The following is a 21,831-nucleotide window of genomic DNA, read 5'->3' as shown; positions in this document are numbered from 1 at the left end:
TGCCGCCCCTGGTTTATTTTTTTGAGACAGAGTCTCACTATGTCGCCCTCAGTAGAGTGCCACGGTGTCACAGTTCATAGCAACCTCAAACTCTTGGGCTTAAGTGATTCTCTTGCCCTAACCTCCCAAGTAGCTGGGACTACAGGAGCCCGCCACAACACTCGGCTATTTTTTGGTTGTAGTTGTCATTATTGTTTGGCAGGCCTGGGCTGTGTACTTATACCTGCAACTTTGAAACACCTAAAAAAAGATGGATTCATGGATAGGTAAAAGATGGATAAATGGACAGATATGTGATAAAGCATACATAGCAAAAAGTTAATTCTAGATTGTATGTGGTGAGTTTATGCATGTCACTGTAAATTTTTTTGAACTGTTCTGAATATTTGAAATTTTCATAATAAAATGTTAAAAATATTATAAAAATTCAAAACAAATTTTAAAAGCTTAACTGACTACTAGAGAACTCTACAAATTCCTAAGCAATTTTAATGGTATTTTCCTCTAATTTTCTGAATAAGGGGAAATGCTTTGCAAAAAAAATTACTTTTATTTTCTTCTCAAATATTACTAAGAATTCCTAAATAACCTACACCATTCAGCTCTTCAAAACCATAAACTAGTGTTATTTCCAAGAGAAGTACATATTTTTGGCCCTGGAGTTCCCCTATGGAGGTGGTACCTAAAAAAGCCACACTTCTGCTCCAAAGCTTCAGCCCAGAAGTGACTTTAGAGAATAAACAAATTGAGCATACCCTAACCAAACCATATTAGAAAATTAACAAGTATTCAGCCAGCATAACTTACTAGATCAAGAAACAAATAGAACCTATAATCTATTGTTTCCTTCAAATCTAACCTGAAGGAGACATAAGATTGCCAAGATTTCCAACAGTAACATAAAATGTCTGAGCTACTAGGAAGGCTGAGGCAGGAGGATTGCTTGAGTTCAAGGCTACAGTGAACTATAATCACGCCACTATACTCCAACCTGGACAACAGAGCAAGACCTTATCTCTTAGAAAAAAAAAAGAGAGAGAGAGACTAATATTGGCCAGTGTTAACATTCTCCTTCTGAAAGGCTACTTCCTTACCACCATAAGCAAGTACTGTCCAGTTGTATTGTTGGTATTGAGACAACAGTATTTTCTTATCTTAACTTTGATCAGCTTTAGACAAAAGAGTAAGGTCTTCTGGTAAATAAAAACAGAAGAAACTTTAAACAAAACCCACCCTACGCAAACTTTTGTATGTGAAGAACACAGAATGAAATGCCCCCTGTGGAGGATTATATCTATTTCTTCAGAAGTATTTCAAAAGAATACTGATAGATTTTAGAACACCATTTTACAATATGGACCATGTGAGTCAAAAAGGAAAATCTCAGAGAGATGAGCACAACTAGAAAAATTTTGATTATTCCTTCAACTCTAATAAGCCAAGAGCAGAAGATATTCCACAGTTAAAAGGGGCACTTGATAGAGAATTTCCCTAAAACAAGTGAAGACAAAGAAGGTAGACGAAAAAATATATTTTTTGAAAAAAATGGTTGAAAACTTCTCAATTTGCCCCCCAAACCCCTACAAATTCAAGAAGCTGAACAAACTCAAAATAGAACAAACCCAGAAATCTATACCAGGACACATCATACATACACTTCTGACGGAAAAGTTTGAAATCAGCCATAGAAAATAACACCTTACTATACAAAAAAGATAATTTGAATATCAGTGGGTTTCTCATCAAAGTCATAATGACCAGAGAAGTAGCAAAACATTTTCAAGTGAAGAAAGAAAAGAACTGTCAACCCTGAATTCCACATGTGGCAAAATTATCTTTGGGAATAAAGTGGTAATTGAGACATTCTAAAATGAAGGAAAACTAAAAGAAATTTGTTACCAGCAGACCTACCCTAAAAGAATGACTAGGGGAAGAGAAGTTCTTTAAAACAGAAAGGAGGCTGGGTGTAATGGATCATGCCTGTAATCCTAGAACTCAGGGAGGCCGAGGCAGGTGGATTGCTTAAGCTCAGGGTCCAAGATCAGACTGAGCAAGAGCGAGACCTGATTTCTAAAAACATTGCTGGGCATTGTAACAGGCACCTGTAATCCCAGCTACTCAGGAGGCTGAGGCAAGAGAATCACTTGAGCCCAAGACTTTGAGGCTGCTGTGAATTGTGACACTACAGCACTCTACTGAGGGTGACAAAGTGAGATTCTGTCTAAAAAAAGAAAAAAAATGGCAATTCTAAATGTGTGCAAAATATGTGACTCCAACAACAGAAAGAAGAAATGGATAAATCAACAATTATAGCTGGAGAATAAATACCCCTCTCTTAATAATCATAGAACAATTTAGACTAAAATACTAGGAAGGATAGGAAAGAACTCAACAATATTATCAATCAACAAGATCTAAGAGACAGTGTAGAACACTCCCAAACAGCACCGTACTCATTCTTTTCAAGTGCCCACAGAAAATTTTAGTAGGCTGAATAATTACTCCCAAAAGACACCCAGGTTCTAATCCCTAGAATTTGTGAATGTTACCTTATGTGACAAAAGGAACTGTGCAGATACAATTAAGAATCTTAGGGAGATTTATCCAGAGGAGATCTAAGTGTAATCAGAAATATCTTTCTAAGGAGGAGACAGGTAAGACTTAACATAGAAAGTGGCAATGTGATGACTGAAGCAAGACTGTGAAAAGGAGAAAGGGGTCATGGGCCAAAGAATACTAGAAACGCAGCTCTAGACGCTAGAGAAGGCAACAAAGTGAATTTTCCCCTCCAGAGGGAATACAGTCCCATCAGATATTTTTGCTTTGACACAAAACAAAGTGACTTCTTACCTCCTGTCATTATTTTAAGCTGTAAAGTTTGCAGTAATTTGTTATAACAGCCACAGGAAACAAATACAGATTTTAGTTGGGTACTGTTTTAGGTATTTATAACAAATAGCTAAAAATATAAAACTGGCTTTTGAATTGTAAGGGGCAGAGACCGGAAGAACTTTGAAGAAAATGATAGAAAAAGTCTACATTGCCTTAAGTCGACTGTTCGTAGAAATGTTAATTTTTGGTTTTGTTGGGGTTTTTTTGTTTTTTTTTTTTTAGAGACAGAGTCTCACTTTATCACCCTTGGTAGAGTGCCGTAGCGTCACAGCTCACAGCAACCTCCAACTCCTAGGTTTAGGCGCTTCTCTTGCCTCAGCCTCCCAAGTAGCTGGGACTACAGGCGCTCGCCACAATGCCCAGCTATTTTTTTGCTGCAGTTTGGCTGGGGCTGGGTTTGAACCCACCACCCTCAGTATATGGGGCCGGCACCCTACTCACTGAGCCACAGGTGCGTTGAAGACTACGCCACCAAGAACACCGAGAAAAGAAGCACAATAGAGAAAGTCTATACCTAAACCATAATAAACACATTGTTGGTAGAAAAGTGGACATTAAGGCCGGGAGTGGTGGCTCACACCTGTAATCCTAGCACTCTGGGAGGCTGAGACAGATGGAGTGCTTGAGCTCATGAGTTTGAGACCAGCCTGAGCAAGAGCGAGACCCCATCTCTACCAAAGATAGCCAGGCAGGGTGGCACTCATAGCTCAGGTGGCGCTCATACACTGAGGCTGGCGGGTTCAAACCCGGCCCAAGCCAGCTAAACAACAATGACAACTGCAACAGCAAAAAAAAATAGCTGGGCATTGTGGCAGGCACCTGTAGTCCCAGCTACTCAGGAGGCTGAGGCAAGGGGATTTCTTGAGCCCAAGAGTTTGAGGTTGCTGTGAGCTATGATACCATTGAACTTTAGGGAGACTCTGTTTAAAAAAAAAAAAGGGTGGGGTGAGGACATTAAATGTACTACTGGTGAGGGCTCACAAAGACATGATCTACCTGTTTCTGGAAACTATTACAGACTAAACTATTACATGCCTAATCAGAGCTTAGCTGAACTGTCTCCTAAATCATATGAAAAAGAAAACTCCTTCCTAAGTGATAAATTTAGATATTTAACTGAGGCAATTTCCAAGCAAAGTGTTAAAGGTACAACCTGGCTTGTTGGTTACAGTAAAATGTGAGATTAAAAAATAAAAAGGAAACTGTCATACAAAAAGAGACTAGGACTTAATTTGGGAAATTCTGAGGCTACCCAGATTGCAAAAGACAAAATTAGGCGATTCACTGTCAGAAAAACATGTTCTAAAGAAAAAGCCCAGACTGGGGCTGGCCAACAGTTTCCTAGTACTTTGCAAGAATTAAAGGTCAAAATATTCATTCACACAGAAAAGCTCTGAAAAGATTAGGGCTGTCACTCATGGATCTCTTCAATCATCTCAGCAGAAATGGGATTACAAAGGAAACATCTGTGGAGAAGCCTCTTGTCTAATGGAGTAAATCCCTATGAAATACACAGGAGACCCATAAGATTTTGGAGAATTTTTTAACAGTAGAGAAACTCTGCCAGCTTGGAATGAAAAGGACAGAGAGAGGACAAAATGAAAAAAAGCTGTTGAATTCTCAAAATTCTACAGACAGGAAACAGGTTGCTAAAACTACTCAGCTACAAACACATGCTACCCTTCAAGAAAAAGGAAAGATGACTTTGTTGGTAGAGCCTTGGGCCCACAGGATGGAGCCTCAAGCCACAGAGGATTCTTCTCAGGCCCTGAAATTTAGTGAAAGTTCGCTAGTTAGATTCTGAAGCTGCTTGGGATTGATAACTCTTTTCTTCCTTCCATTTTTCTCTTTTCTGGAATGGAAATGTCTACAACTGATATCTTTTTTTTTTTTGTAGAGACAGAGTCTCACTTTACTGCCCTCGGTAGAGTGCCGTGGCGTCACACGCGGCTCACAGCAACCTCCAGCTCTTGGGCTTATGTGATTCTCTTGCCTCAGCCTCCCGAGCAGCTGGGACTACAGGCGCCCGCCACAATGCCCGGCTATTTTTTTGTTGCAGTTTGGCCGGGGCTGGGTTTGAACCCGCCACCCTCGGTATATGGGGCCTACTCACTGAGCCACAGGCGCCGCTCTACAACTGATATCTTATGCTTGTCCCACTACTGTATTTTGGGAACAGACAACTTGTTTTCTAGCTTCGAAGGTCCACAGATGGAAAGAAATTTTGTCCCAGGATAGACTGTACCCAGAGTCTCACCCACACCTGTTTGAAATGAGATTTGGGACTTACAAGTTGATGATATTTAGATGAGATATTTTCTTTCTTTTTTTTTTTTTTTTTTTGTAGAGACAGAGTCTCACTTTATCGCCCTCGGTAGAGTGCCATGGCATCACACAGCTCACAGCAACCTCCAACTCCTGGGCTTAAGCGATTCTCTTGCCTCAGCCTCCTGAGCAGCTGGGACTACAGGCGCCCACCACAACGCCCAGCTATTTTTTGGTTTGCAGTTCAGCCGGGGCCGGTTTTGAACCTGCCACCCTCGGTATATGGAGCCGGCGCCTTACCAACTGAGCCACAGGCGCCGCCCCAGATGAGATATTTTCAACTGTGAATTGATGCTATATGGGTTGAGACTGTGGGGATGTTGGAATAAGAGTCAGCCCTCAGTATCCTTGTGTTCTGCACCCATGGATTCAACCAACCATGGATCGAATGGTTCATAGGATGCAGAACTTGGGGATATGGAAGGCTAACTTCATATCCGCAGGTTTCCCTGGGCCAGCTGTGAGACTTGAGTATCCATGAGTTTTGGTATCCAAGGGGATTCCTACAACCAATCTCCCATGGATATCAAGGGACAACTGTATACTACATGTGGGATAGATATTTAATCTCTTAAGGGATAGACAATAGCATATGGTAGGCTGAATAATGGTCCTTCAAAAATATGCAGGTCCTAGAGGGAATAGAAAATTCAATGGTTTTAAAAGTTACTCATTTCGGGCGGCACCTGTGGCTCAGAGGGGTGGGGCGCCGGCCCCATATGCTGGAGGTGGCAGGTTCAAACCCAGCCCCAGCCAAAAATAATAATAATAATAATAATAATAAATAAAAGTTACTCATTTCTATTAAAAATTTCCTCACAAAAGAATCCTCAAGTTGTGGCATTCAGGGGAAAGGTGTCACCATGTATAACAAATTGTAACTTCAAAAAGCATGGTTTTTTGTTTTAATATATATAAACTTAAGTGTGTTTGGGAATTCCCTATATTTTGTGCAATAAACTATTTTTTGTAAAGAAAAAAATATATATGCAGGTCCTAATCTAATACATATTAAACAAACACAACTACATACCAGAATAGACCATATATCCTGGTGCATAAAACAACCTCAAAATAATTTTTTTTTGAGACATAGTCTCACTCTGTCGCCCTGAGTAGAGTGCTATGGCATCATCAGAGCTCACAGCAACTTCAGCAACTTCTAACTCCTGGGCTAAAGTGATCCTCTTGCCTCAGTTTTTTGAGGTTTTTTTTTTTTTTTTTTTTTTGAGACAGAGTCTCAAGCTGTCACCCTGGGTAGAGTACTGTGGCATCATAGCTCACAGCAACCTCCAATTCCTGGGCTCAAGCGATTCTCTTGCCTCCGCCTCCCAAGTAGCTGGGACTACAGGAGCCCGCCACAATGCCTGGCTATATTTTGGTTGCAGCCGTCATTGTTGTTTTGCTGGCCTGGGTGGTGTATGTGGCTGGCGCTTAACAGCTAAGCCTTGCCTCAGTTTTTATATTTTTAGTAAAGACAGGTTCTTGCTCTTGTGCAGGCTGGTCTTAAACTCATGAGCTAAGCAATCTACCTGCCTCGGCCTCCCATAGCGCTAGGATTACAGGTGTGAGCCACCACGCCCAGCCAAAAATAAATTTTTAAAAGAAATGAAATCAGGCTTGGCTCCCATGGCTCAGTGAGTAGGGTGCCAGCCACATACACCGAGGCTGGCAGGTTGGAGCCCGGCCCCAGCCTGCTAAGCAACAATGACAACTGCAAACAAAAAACAGCTGGGTATCGTGGCAGGCGCCTGTAGACCCAGCTACTTGGGAGGGTAAGGCAAGAGAATCGCTTAAGCCCAAGATGTTGAGTTTTCTGTGAGCTGTGATGACACAGCACTCTACAGAGGGTGAGAAGGTGAAACTCTCTCAAAAAAAAAAAAAAAAACTGAAATCGTATCAATGCACTCTTTGACAAAAGAAGCAAACCAGAGGCTCAGTGCCCATAGCACAGTAGTTACAGAGCCAGCCACATGCGCCGAAGCTGGCAGATTCAAGCCTGGCCCAGGCCAGCTAAACAACAGTAACAAATGCAACAAAAACAAACAAACAAAAAAATAAATAACTGGGCATTGTGGTGGGTGCCTGTAGTCCCAGCTACTTAGGAGGCTGAGTCAAGAGAATCACTTAAGCCCAAGAGTTTGAGGTTGCTGTGAGCTGTGATGCCATGGCACTCTACCGAGGGTGACATAATGAGACCCTGTCTCAAAAAAGTAAATTAAATAAATAAAATACAAATACACTGAAATTAATGAAAAGACAACATCAACAAATTTTGTGGACCATACCTAAAGCAGTGCTAGGAGGGAAATTTACAGCATTAAAATAATTCCATTAGAAAAGAGGAAAAAGTATCAAATAAATATTCTAAATCCCCAGCTCAAAAAAACTAAAAAAGGAAGAGCAAAATAAACCTAAAATAAGAAGAAGGAAATAATAAGCAGCAATAAAACTGAAAACAGAAACAGAGGGGGGAATCAATGAAACAAAAATGACAGTCCTTTAAAAGACAGATTAAAATTGACAACTTTCTAACAAGATCAAAAGAGAGAAGAGATCAAACATGGGAGCTTGGACAACAACACTGTACTCTACCGTAGGCAACAGACCAAGACCCTGTCTCAAAAAAAAAAAAAAAAAAAAGAAAGAAAAAGGCACAAATTACCATAATAAGGAATGAAACAGGATATCACTACAGTCTCTTGAGATATTAACAGGATAAAGAAATACTACAAACTACTAAACTGATGACATGCACAGTTCCTTTAAGAAAACTACTGCCACTCACCTAAAATGAAATAGTTTGAAGAGCCTATAATATTATATACTAAACACAATTGAAGTTGCAATTTTAAAACTCCCAAAAAAGAATTCTCTAAGTACCTTATTTCTTGGAGAATTCTACTGAACATAGAAGAATTAAGGGTAGCATCTGTTGCTCAGTGCGTAGGGTGTCGGCCATATACAGAAGCTGGTGGGTTCAAACCTGGTCCAGGCCAGCTAAACAACAAATGCAAAAAAAAAAAAAAAAAAATAGGTGGGCAGGTGGTGCCTGTGGCTCAAAAGAATAGGGCGCTAGCCCCATATGCCGCAGTTGGAAGGTTCAAACCCAGCCCGGCCAAAAACTGCCAAAAAAAAAAAAAATAGCTAGGCGTTGTGGCAGGCACCTGTAGTCCCAGCTACTTGGGAGGCTAGGCAAGAAGATCACTTGAGCCCAAGAGCTGGAGGTTGCTGTGAGCTATGATAATGCTATAGCACTCTACCCAGGGTGACAGCTTGAGACTGTGTCTCAAAAAAAAAAAAAAAAAAGAAGCTAGTATTACCTTAATACCAAAATGAGACAAAGATAGTGTAAAAAAAAAAACCAAAAAACTCACTAACCAATATCCTTCATGAATACAGATGTAAAGATCCTTAACAAAAGGACACACACATACTCACCAGAACCAAGTAGGTTTATTCCAGTGACAAAAATCTGTTTCAATATTTTAAAATGAATCAATGTAATCCAACATATTGTAACAGGATAAATAAGAAAAACCTTATCAATTGATACACACAAAAAAATGGAAAAAAATCAATACTAATTTATGATTAAAACTCAGACACTAAAAACAGAGGGGAATTTCCTCAACTAGATACAGTACATCTACCAAAAAAATCATACATACATGTTGCTAACCTCAAACATAAAGGTAAGAGAGATTTCCAATATTGAGAATAGGGCAAAAATTTTGCTCTTACCACTGCTATTCAAGAAGCAATGAACACCAGAAACTCTATGCCCAGAAATTTGACAATGTGAAGGAAATGGATAAATATTTGGAATCACACCTTCTCCCTAGACTCAGCCAGGAAGAAATAGAGCTCCTAAACAGACCAATTTCAAACACTGAGATCAAAGAAACAATAAAAAATTTTCCAACCAAAAAATGCCCTGGTCCAGATGGCTTCACTCTAGAATTCTATCAAACCTTCAAGGAAGAGCTTATTCCTGTGCTGCAGAAATTATTCCAAAAAATTGAGGAAGAAGGAATCTTCCCCAACACATTCTATGAAGCAAACATCAACCTGATCCCAAAACCAGGAAAAGACCCAAACAAAAAGGAGAATTTCAGACCAATCTCACTCATGAATATAGATGCAAAAATTCTCAACAAAATCCTAGCCAATACATTACAGCTTATCATCAAAAAAGTCATTCATCATGATCAAGTAGGCTTCATCCCAGGGATGCAAGGCTGGTTTAACATATGCAAGTCCATAAACGTTATCCACCATATTAACAGAGGCAAAAATAAAGATCACATGATCCTCTCAATAGATGCAGAAAAAGCATTTGATAAAATCCAGCATCCTTTTCTAATTAAAACACTGAAGAGTATAGGCATAGGTGGCACATTTCTAAAACTGATTGAAGCTATCTATGACAAACCCACAGCCAATATTTTACTGAATGGAGTAAACTGAAAGCTTTTCCTCTTACAACTGGAACCAGACAAGGTTGTCCTCTGTCACCTTTACTATTCAACATAGTGCTGGAAGTTCTAGCCAATACAATTAGGCAAGACAAGGAAATAAAGGGAATCCAAATGGGAGCAGAGGAGGTCAAACTCTCCCCCTTTGCTGACGACATGATCTTATACTTAGAGAACCCCAAAGACTCAACCACAAGACTCCTAGAAGTCATCAAAAAATATAGTAATGTTTCAGGATATAAAATCAATGTCCACAAGTCAGTAGCCTTTGTATACACCAATAACAGTCAAGATGAGAAGCTAATTAAGGACACAACTCCCTTCACCATAGTTTCAAAGAAAATGAAATACCTAGGAATATACCTAATGAAGGAGGTGAAGGACCTCTATAAAGAAAACTATGAAATCCTCAGAAAGGAAATAGCAGAGGATATTAACAAATGGAAGAACATACCATGCTCAAGGATGGGAAGAATCAACATCGTTAAAATGTCTATACTTCCCAAAGCAATCTACCTATTCGATGTCATTCCTATTAAAATACCAACATGGTACTTTCAAGATTTAGAAAAAATGATTTTGGGGCGGCGCCTGTGGCTCAGTCAGTAAGGCGCCAGCCCAATATACCAAGGGTGGCGGGTTCAAACCCGGCCCTGGCTGAACTGCAACCAAAAAAAAAATAGCTGGGCGTTGTGGTGGGCGCCTGTAGTCCCAGCTACTCGGGAGGCTGAGGCAAGAGAATCGCTTAAGCCCAGGAGTTGGAGGTTGCTGTGAGCTGTGTGATGCCATGGCACTCTACCCAAGGGGCATAAAGTGACACTCTGTCTCTACAAAAAAAAAAAAAGAAAGAAAAAATGATTCTGCGTTTTGTATGGAACCGGAAAAAAACCCGTATAGCTAAGGCAGTTCTTAGTAATAAAAATAAAGCTGGGGGCATCAGCATACCAGATTTTAGTCTGTACTACAAAGCCATAATGGTCAAGACAGCATGGTACTGGTACAAAAACAGAGACATAGACACTTGGAATCGAACTGAAAACCAAGAAATGAAACTAACATCTTACAACCACCTAATCTTCGATAAACCAAACAAGAACATACCTTAGGGGAAAGACTCCCTATTCAATAAATGGTGCTGGGAGAACTGGATGTCTACATGTAAAAGACTGAAACTGGACCCACACCTTTCCCCACTCACAAAAATTGATTCAAGATGGATAAAGGACTTAAATTTAAGGCATGAAACAATAAAAATCCTCCAAGAAAGCATAGGAAAAACACTGGAAGATATTGGCCTGGGGAAAGACTTCATGAAGAAGACTGCCATGGCAATTGCAACAACAACAAAAATAAACAAATGGGACTTCATTAAACTGAAAAGCTTCTGTACAGCTAAGGAGACAATAACCAAACGAAGAGACAACCTACACAATGGGAAAGGATATTTGCATATTTTCGATCAGACAAAAGCTTGATAACTAGGATCTATAGAGAACTCAAATTAATCCACATGAAAAAAGCCAACAATCCCATATATCAATGGGCAAGAGACATGAATAGAACCTTCTCTAAAGAAGACAGACGAATGGCTAACAAACACATGAAAAAATGTTCATCATCTCTATATATTAGAGAAATGCAAATCAAATAACCCTGAAATATCATCTAACCCCAGTGAGAATGGCCCACATCACAAAATCTCAAAACTGCAGATGCTGGCGTGGATGTGGAGAGAAGGGAACACTTTTACACTGCTGGTGGGACTGCAAACTAGTACAACCTTTCTGGAAGGAAGTATGGAGAAACCTCAAAGCACTCAAGCTAGACCTCCCATTTGATCCTGCAATCCCATTACTGGGCATCTACCCAGAAGGAAAAAAATCCTTTTATCATAAGGACACTTGTACTAGACTGTTTATTGCAGTTCAATTTACAATCGCCAAAATGTGGAAACAGCCTAAATGCCCACCAACCCAGGAATGGATTAACAAGCTGTGTTATATGTATACCATGGAATACTATTCAGCCATTAAAAAAAATGGAGACTTTACATCCTTCGTATTAACCTGGATGGAAGTGGAAGACATTATTCTTAGTAAAGCATCACAAGAATGGAGAAGCATGAATCCTATGTACTCAATTTTGATATGAGGACAATTAATGACAATTAAGGTTATGGGGGGGAAGCAGAAAGAGGGACGGAGGGAGGGAGGTGGGGCCTTGGTGTGTGTCACACTTTATGGGGGCAAGACACGATTGCAAGAGGGACTTTACCTAACAATTGCAATCAGTGTAACCTGGCTTATTGTACCCTCAATGAATCCCCAACAATAAAAAAAAAAAAAAAAAAAAAAAAAAATTAAATTCAAGTTGAGGAAGAAGGAAGAGGGAGAGGGATTTGTGTGTTCCCACTTAATGGGTACAATGTAAGGGTATATGGCACATTTCCGGGTGTGAGACACAACTACAATGGGGACTCTACCTAACAAATGCAAACATTGTAACCTAATTGTTACCTATTAATCTGAAGTAAAAAAAGAAAAGTGTAAAAAATTGAAAATAATAGAAATAAAAATCCAATATAACAATGAAAAAAAAAAAAAAAGAAGCAATGAACAATAATGAGATATTAAGAGGATAAAGAAATATTAGAAACAACTAGTATAGGAAGTTCCAGCTAGTGCAATAAAGCAAGAAAAGGAAATACAAGGGATAGATATTACAAGGAAATAGTAAAAATATTCCTAGCAGATTACAGGACAGTCTATACAGGAAATCCCAGAGAATTTTTAAAAACCTCCTAAATCGTATAAGTGAGTTTAATAAAACTGCAGGATGTAAGGAAGATCAACATATAAAAATCTATTGTATTTCTCTTAGCAATGAGTATGAGGAAAGCCAAAATTTAACATGCAACACCACTATTACCTCCATCTATTCTTTTCCTATTCTTTTTCTCCAAAAAAAGAAAATCCTTAATACTTGGGTATAAATCTAGTAAAACATGTACCGGAAATTATACAAAATACTGATGAAAGAAATAAGTATCTAAATAAATGGAGAGACATACTATGATCACAGATTAAAAGACTTATCATAGTAAAGATGTCAGTTATCCCCAAATTGATATATAGGTTTATTATCATTCTTATCAAAATTCCAGGAAGTTAAGATATAGCAAAGATCATTCTCAAATTTATAATGGTAAGTCAAAAGAATTAGAATATCTAGAACAATTTTGAAGAAAAACTTAAGTTGGAGGAATCATTCTCCCTGATTTTGAGACTTACATATTATTCAAAACTGTGGCATTAGCAGATACACAAATCAATGGAACAGAACAGAGAACACAAAAGAGTCTACACTAATACACCCAAGTGATTTCAGACAAAGGTATAAAACAATCCAATAGAGAGAGGATATAGTTTTTTATTTTCTTTTAATTAATGAGACAGTCTCAAGCTGTGACCCTGGGTAGAGTGCCATGGTGTCATAGCTCACAGCAACCTCCAACTCTTAGGCTCAAGCACTCCTCTTGCCTCACTTTTTCTATTTCTAGTAGAGACGGGGTCTTGCTTTTTTGCTCAGACTGGTCTCAAACTGGTGAGCTCAGGCAATCCACCTGCCTTGGCCTCCAAAGAGTGCTAGGATTACGGGCGTGAACCACTGCACCTGGCCAGGAGGATATTCCTTTCAAAAAATGATGCTGGTGCCAATAGAAAAAAAAAAAATGGTGCTGGAGGCTCAGTACCTGTAACACAGTGGTTACGGTGTTATGGCACCAGCCACATGCACCAAGGCTGGCATGTTTGAGCCTGGCCCAGGCCAGCTAAGCAATGACAACTGCAACAAGAAAATTGGGCATTGTGGTGGGCGCCTGTAGTCCCAGCTACTTGGGAGGCTGAGACAAGAGAATTGCTTAAGCCCAAGAGTTGGAGGTTGCTGTGAGCTGTGACGCCCCAGCACTCTACCAAGGGCAACATAGTGAGACTCTGCCTCAAAAAAAAAAGAAAATGGTGCTGGAACAATTAATTATATATTCATAGGCAAAATAATGAACTTTGATCTAAACTTCAACTTTTACCCCAAAATTAAATTAAGCATAAGCTTAAATGTAAAACTATAAAACTTCTAGGAAAAAAACCAAAATCTTTGGGAGCTAGGACTGAGTAAAGAGTTACTAGACATGATACCAACATGACTGACAATCCATTAAAAAAAATTAAATTAGACCTCATCAAAACGAACACCTTTTGCTCTACAAAGTGTTAAGAAGATGAAAAGATAAGCTACAGATGGAGAGAAAAAATTTGCAAGCCACATATTTGATAAAGGACTCTCAAAACCTGGCAGTAAAAGCAAACAATCCAATTTTTTATTTTTTAATGGGCAAAACACAAACATTTCACCAATGAAGGTATGGCAAGTAAGCACATGAAATGATGTTCAGCCCACTAGTCGTTAAAGAAATGCAAATTAAGACCATGAAGCGATTTCATGATACATCTATTAAAACAGCTAAAATTAAAGTGATAATACCAAAAGGCTGGAAAGGATGCAGAGAATCTGGATCTCTCATACATTGTTAGTGGGAATGTAAAATGATATAGCTCTCTGGAAACAGCTTGGCAGTTTCATACAAATTAAGCATACATTTACCATATGACCCAGTAATAATCACTCTTTTGCATTTATCCCAAAGAAACTTAAGTGTATGTCCACACAAAAACCTATACGCAGGCTCAGCACCTGTAGCTCAGTGAGTAGGGTGCTGGCCACATACATCGAACCTGGCAGGTTCGAGCCCAGCCTGGGCCTGCTAAACAACAATGACAACTGCAACCAAAAAATAGCTGAGCATTGTGGTGGACACCTGTAATCCCAGCTACTTCGGAGGCTCAGGCAAGAGAATTGCTTAAACCCAAGAGTTTGAGATTACTGTGAGCTGTGATGCCCAGCACTCTACCCAGGGTGACACAGTAAGACTCTGTCTCAAAAAAAAACCCAAAAAACAAAAAAAAAACCTGTACACAGATGTTCACAGAAGCTTTACTTATATCCAAAATCTGGAAACAACCCAAGTATTGTATCTGTGACACACCCATCCATGGAATATTATTTAGCAATAAAAATGAATGAACTAAACACAAAACTATTTGATAGAATGTAAGGGTAAAATCCTCAGTTAAAAACCAAGAAAGCAGGCTCAGGCCAGTAATACTAGCACTCTGGGAAGCTGAGGCAGCTGGATTGCTTGAGCTCAGGTGTTCAAGACCAGCCCATGCAAGATCCCCATATCTACTAAAAATAGAAAAACTAGCCAGGCATTGTGGCTAGTAGAATAGAAAACAATAGAAAAACTTGCCAGGCTACTTGGGAGGCTGAGGCAAGAGGATCGCTCGAGCCAGAGGTTGCTGTGAGCTATGATGCCATAGTACTCCACCCAGGGTGACAGAGTAAGGCTCTGCCCCTCCCCCACCACAATAAGCCAACCTCAGAAAGTTATAAACTATATGGTTACATTTATATAAAATTACAGAGATGGATAATACAGTGTGCACAGAAAGTTTGTGTGCAATTTAAAACAGTTGTAACTTTAAATTGCACATGAACTTTAGGTCTACCCTATATATTTATTAGTCATTATTTAAGGTTAAGGAAGGATTAGAGGACAGGAGAGGTAGCACAGGGAGATCTTTGTGGTGATGGGACATTTCTGTATTTTGATTGCAGTGGTGATTACATGAATCTACATATGTGACAAGATGACACAGAACTATACACACAACTTTTATCAGTGCGATTTTCTTGATTTTGATATTGCATTATAGTCATATAAGATATAACCAGGCGGCGCCTGTGGCTCAAGGAGTAGGGCACTGATCCCATATGCCAGAGGTGGCGGGTTCAAACCCAGCCCCGGCCAAAAAAAATCACAACAAAAAAAAGATATAACCAAGATGAGGAAATGGGTGAAGGGCAAGTGAGACCTCCCTATACTCTCTTTGCAATTTTTTATGAATCCACAAATTAGTTCAAAATAAAGTTGTCTAAGGAAAAAACCAGGTGTTTTCTATACCCTGGTGACTACACAAAAGAACCTGCACACCCTGACCTCCAGTTATACAGGTCCTGTGAACCATTCCAGGGAAAACCAGCAGGGGGACAAAGAAGAACACCTGGCTCAAGGACAAAGGAGCTATAGTCCCTTCTGCCAGGGTGTTCTCCACAGCCACCAAATGGGATATGATCAAAGTGCTAATGCAACACCAGCTGGACTTTTAAAGGCAGAAATGTCAAGGTACATTACTAAAGGAACATCGGGGCTTACTCATTTAAAAATATGATACCAAATGAGCACTAACCATTCTCTCTGGGCCTCTCAAGGCAAGCCTCTTGCTTTCCTACTCCATATCCCTGTCACAGTGATAACACTTGCCCAAGGAAGAGGTCATTAACATTTTAACATATTGAGAAGAATCCCAGGCAAATGTTACTTTGAAGTGCTGAATCTTTTTTCTTTTCTTTTTTTCTTTTTTTTGAGACAAAGTCTCGAGCTGTCGCCCTGGGTAGAGTGCAGCGACGTCACAACTCACAGCAACAACCCTATTTTGCTTATACAATAAGCAAAAACAAATGTTCATACAGAAAAAGCAAATGAGACGCTAAAGAAAATGCAGCTATAGCCCCATAACACAGAAATAAACGTTTCATATTTTATCCTAAGTTATAGACATATATACACAGAAATAAAGATAGAGCTAAAAAAAAAAAACACTAATGTGTTTGGCCATTAGTAATGGCAAGTTACTAATGATAAAGACTTTAATAGCGTAAGCAGTCTGGGATCCAGGCTGCGTTAGTATAGCTTGGTCCATTTCTAGTGTTACTTATTTCTTTTATAATCAGCACTTAATTATGTCACTTGTCCTCTTGACCACACAAACCAACACTTCACAAAACATCATTCTACCCTTTTCTTAAAAAACTCTGTAAAGATGGGCGGCGCCTGTGGCTCAGTGAGTAGGGCGCCGGGCCCATGTGCCGAGGGTGGTGGGTTCAAACCCAGCCCCGGCCAAACTGCAACAAAAAGAAAAAAAAAATAGCCGGGCGTTGTGGCGGGCACCTGTAGTCCCAGCTCCTCGGGAGGCTGAGGCAAGAGAATCGCGTAAACCCAAGAGTTAGAGGTTGCTGTGAGCTGTGTGACGCCACAGCACTCTACCCGAGGGCGGTACAGTGAGACTCTGTCTCTACAAAAAAAAAAAAACTCTGTAAAGATGTGGCAATAAAAAAAAAAAAATCTGAAATATTACAGGACCAAAACATGCCTTTTATATCAAAATTAAGTTTTTTAGGTCACAACTTAATCTCAATCCTGTTTGATTTATCAAAACTTACTCCCAAAGAGGAAAGACTGTACTCATTAATACAAAAAATCAATCCTGATGGCAAGATCTAATAAAGAAGAATGACTAGATTTCTTTCATGCATACATTTAACTTTAAATGCCTAAAATTTTTAACCCAATTTTCAAGTCCTTCATATTTAGTTTACAAAAACAAAAACAATGGGTTAATATCGGTTTACAGTAATTTTAGCTTTCATAGGGAGTGAATAGCCAGTACAGTGTCAGATAAAGGTAAGCATCTTTCATTGCACTGATGTCTACTCTATGCTGGACCTAGAAGCCTATGCTGGGGACTTTAATTCCTTTACTCCTCCAAGACCCTGATCCCTAAGACACACCCTCTCTCTCAATTTTTTTCTATCAATCTATAAACATGTTTAAATCTCTCCCATCCCATCCTCTTCAAACCCACATTCCTCCAGATCTATCATACTGTTTTCTCCTCATATAAACTCTTAGAGAGAATACTCTGTACTTGAATTTTGCTTATATTGAGAGGGATGATCTAAATACTATTAAGAAGCTTTAGTTGGTTAAGTATGTACTGGAATGTATTCACTGAAGCTGCAACAACAAAAGCATGGTAGTGGTACAAAAATAGGTAAAGCGGCTAGGGTGCCAGCCACATACACCAGAGCTGGCGGGTTCGAATCCAGCCCAGGCCTGCTAAACCACAATGACAACTACAACCAAAAAGTAGCTGGGCATTGTGGTGGGCAACTGTAGTCCCAGCTACTTGGGAGGCGAAGGCAAGAGAGTCACTTGAGCCTAAGAGTTGGAGGTTGCTGTTAGCTGTGAGGCCACAGCACTCTACTCAGGTATATACCCCAAAATCTGAAAACAGGTATTCAAATAAATACCTGTATACAAACATTCATAATAGCACAATTTACAACAGCTAAAAGGTAGAAACAACCCAAATGTCCATCAATGCATGAATGAATGGCTAAATTGTGGCATATCCTTACAATGTGGTATTATTCCACTAAAAAGAAAAGAAAAAAACTACTGATACATGCTACAACATAAATAAAACCTGAAAACATTATGTGAAGTGAAAGAAATCAGCTGCAAAATACCATATACTGCATGATTTTATTTGTGTTACATATCCAGAAAAGGCAAATCTACAGAAACAGAAACCAAATTAGTGGTGGCTGGGGTTGGTGCAGGAATTGACCACAAACAGGAATGAGGGATCTTTGGGGGTGATGAAAATGGTCTAAAACTAGATTAATAGTCACACAGCTCTGTGAATTTACTACAAGTAATTGAACTTTACATTTAAATGGCTGAATTTTATGGTATGAGAACTGTACTTCAGTAAGTTTGTTTTAAAAAATAAGTTTTGGGGCGGCGCCTGTGGCTCAGTGAGTAGGGTGCCGGCCCCATATGCCGAGGGTGGCGGGTTCAAACCCAGCCCTGGCCAAACTGCAACCAAAAAATAGCCGGGCGTTGTGGCGGGCGCCTATAGTCCCAGCTGCTCGGGAGGCTGAGGCAAGAGAATCGCGTAAGCCCAAGAGTAGAGGTTGCTATGAGCCGTGTGACACCACAGCACTCTACCCAAGGGCAGTACAGTGAGACTCTGTCTCTACCAAAAAAAAAAAAGTTTTGGGGCTAGGCACCCATAGCTCAGTGAGTAGGGTGCCAGCCACATACACCGAGGCTGGCGGGTTGGAGCCCAACCTGGGCCTGCTAAACAACGACAACTGCAACCAAAAAATAGCCGGGCATTGTGACGGGCTCCTGTAGTCCCAGTTGCTTGGGAGGCTGAGGCAAGAGAATCAATTAAGATAGTGGTTCTCAACCTTCCTAATGCTGCGATGTGTTGTCATTGTTACAAAGGGGTTGCAACCCACAGGTTAAGAACCACTGGCTTAAGCCCAAGAGTTTGAGGTTGCTGTGAGCTGCGACTCCACAGCATTCTACCCAGAGCTTGAGAGTCTGTCTCAAAAAAAATAAAAATAAAGTAAGTTTTTTAGTGACTCACTTTGGAATCCTAGAATCCAGGATCCTTGGTTCCATATTCTGTTACCTTATGCCTATTTTTCATTTTCCATGAATTCACACATACGTCAGAAAAACTAAAACAAGCAATACTCGATGGTGGCTCTCAAAACTAATGTTTTTCTTTTTGAGACAGAGTCAAATAATGTCACCCTCGGTAGAGTGCCGTGGCATCACAGCTCACAGCAATCTCAAACTGTTGGGTTTAAGTGATTCTCTTGCCTCAACCTCCCAAGTAGCTAGAACTACGGGTGCCCATCACAACGCCTAGCTATTTTTTTGTTATTGTTGCAGTTGTCATTGTTGTTTAGCTGACCCAGGCCGGGTTTGAACCTGCCAGCCTCAGTGCATGTGGCTAGCTCCATAAACACTGTGCTGCGGGAGCCAAGCCTCAAAACAAATTTTAAACCAATGATTACTGAAGCACTGAAGCCTATCAGTATTGAATAAAATGTTTAGTATTAGTAAGGTTTGAAGTATAAATCAAGACAATACAGTATTATTTATGTCATATTGTCCAACAAGATGTATACATTTTTTTTCTATTTTTAAAAACTGAAGTCGGGGCGGGACGTGGTGACTCTTGCCTATAACCCCAGCACTCTGGGAGGTCGAGGCAGCAGATCACCTGAGCTCACAAGTTCCAGATCAGCCTGAGCTGGAGCGAGACCCTGTCTCTAAAAACAGCTAAGCACTGTGGCAGGCACCTGTAGTCCCAGCTACTTGGGAGGGTGAACCAAGAAAATCACTTGAGCCCAAGAGTTTGAGGTTGCTGTGAGCTGTGACGCCACAGCACTCTACTCAAGGTGACAATTTGAGACTCTGTCTCAAAAAAAAAAAAAAAAAAACAAAACTAGTGTTTATTTTCTACCAAGCTTATTTCTATCTTAAGAGTTTATAAGGGCGGCACTTTGTGGCTCAGTGAGTAAGGCACCAGCCCCATATACTTAGAGTGGCAGGTTCAAACCCGGCCCCAGTCAAATTGCAACAAAAAAACAGCCAGGCCAACATGGCAGGTGCCTGTAGTCCCAGCTACTCGGGAGGCTGAGGCAAGAGAATCGCCTAAGCCCAGGAGCTAGAGGTTGCTGTGAGCTGTGATGTCATAGCACTCTACCGAGGGCAACAAAGTGAGACTCTGTCTCTAAAAAAAAAAAAAAAAAAACAGCTTGTGAAAGAACAGCTTAAGACCACTCAGTTGTTATTCCTACCCATTCCGTGGCCTGAGCACCGCAAGCTGAAGACCAGTCTTCAGTTGAGAACTGCTGCATAGGGACAGAGGGCACCTGCAGCCTTCAGACCAGTTTGCAACCTCAGGCTGGGTAATAGTAAATTCAGGAGTTGAAACAGTCCATTCACTCTGAAATTCCTTCTTGGTCACAGCTTTCTCAGCAGCCATCTGCTCTTTCTTTTCAATCTCTTCAGGATCTCTGTAGAACTAGAGGTCAGGCATGACCTCCACAGGTGTTCACAGGAGATGGTGCCACACATGTGGAGAACTTCCCAGCCCAGTATCCACCACCTACTGAGTGAACTCCCTTGTCCTTGCATGGGATGAAGATGTCCACATAATGCAGAAGAGAATCTGTGTTACACAGAGCACTAGTAGGCAGATTAACATAAGATGCCTCTGTGAAAGGCCGGTGGTTAGGCCAGGGATCAGTAACCACCAGAAGACACAGCTTCTGGAACAGCTCCCTGGATGTGGTTAGCAAAGGTTCTGGGGGTGAAGTAGCCAGCAATAGGAGTGGCTCCAGGGGCAGCAGTAAACTTCGGCACAGCTCACTGAACAGTATTCCTAGAGGATACACTGACATCAGCAGGGTTTTAAATGGCAACAATGGCACAAGCTGCCAACAGAAGCTTCTCCCAGGTCCTTTTCAGATTTAGGATGTAGATCCCATCACTTTTCCTTTTGTAGCTGTACTGTTCCATTTGGAAATCAAGGTCGGTGCCACTAAAGTGGGTACCTACTGCAAGGAATTTGAGGACAACCTCCTCCTTCATTTGCAGGACATCAAGGGCTCCGGACATTGTGAAAGTTTTACGTTATGGTGAGAATCAAGAACAATGCCATATGGACCCTCCCTGAGCAACATGGAAAAAGAAGATGTATTCACTGTCATACAGCCAATGAATTATGCATAGAAATCGCTTTGGATACAAAGATCAAGTTATGGGATAAACATTGTCCAAACAGGGACTATATTATGATGAAGCTTGAAAAAAAAAAATTAAATGGACAGAGTCTACACTGAAAATATCATTTTTTTAAAGAAAGAAAAAAGGGCGGCACCTGTGGCTCAAAGAATTAGGGCACCGGCCCCATATGCCAGAGGTGGTGGGTTCAAACCCAGCCCTGGCCAAAAACTGCAAAAAAAATAAAAAAATAAAAATAAATTAAAGAAAAAAAAAAAAGAAAGCAAGAAAAATGTTTCATCTTTAAACAAAGAAAACCCAATTTGTAATACTCATCGCCGGGAGGCCCAGAACATAAACCTCTATTACTAGCTTGACAAACCTTACCTCAAAGAAGTTGTTTAGAAAACCAACCAACAAACAAAAATGCATCTGTAATTGGCTTCCTTTTTAAACTGGATAGGTCTCCCTATCCTGACATCCTCCCCTACCTGTCAATGCATCCACACCCACAAACAATGTCTCCAATTAAACTTGCTTAGAAAGTAGTAGAGATACTTCCTCATTCCTTGATGGACGGCCTGA

At 40.3% G+C, this 21,831-nt stretch overlaps 1 protein-coding gene and 1 pseudogene across 2 annotated transcripts in view; both read right to left on the bottom strand.

Annotated features, from left to right (window-relative positions):
- Nucleotides 1–21,831, bottom strand: part of CYTH3 (cytohesin 3) — a 155,553-nt gene that overhangs the window by 73,215 nt on the left and 60,507 nt on the right. The gene's annotated exons all lie outside the window — the stretch shown is intronic.
- Nucleotides 20,292–21,141, bottom strand: LOC128560901 (40S ribosomal protein SA-like; annotated as a pseudogene).

Source organism: Nycticebus coucang, chromosome 12 (genome assembly GCF_027406575.1).
Source record: "Nycticebus coucang isolate mNycCou1 chromosome 12, mNycCou1.pri, whole genome shotgun sequence".
Taxonomy (NCBI): domain Eukaryota; kingdom Metazoa; phylum Chordata; class Mammalia; order Primates; family Lorisidae; genus Nycticebus; species Nycticebus coucang.
Note: the sequence above shows the minus strand (reverse complement) of the source record. Positions and strands in the feature narration are given on the sequence as shown.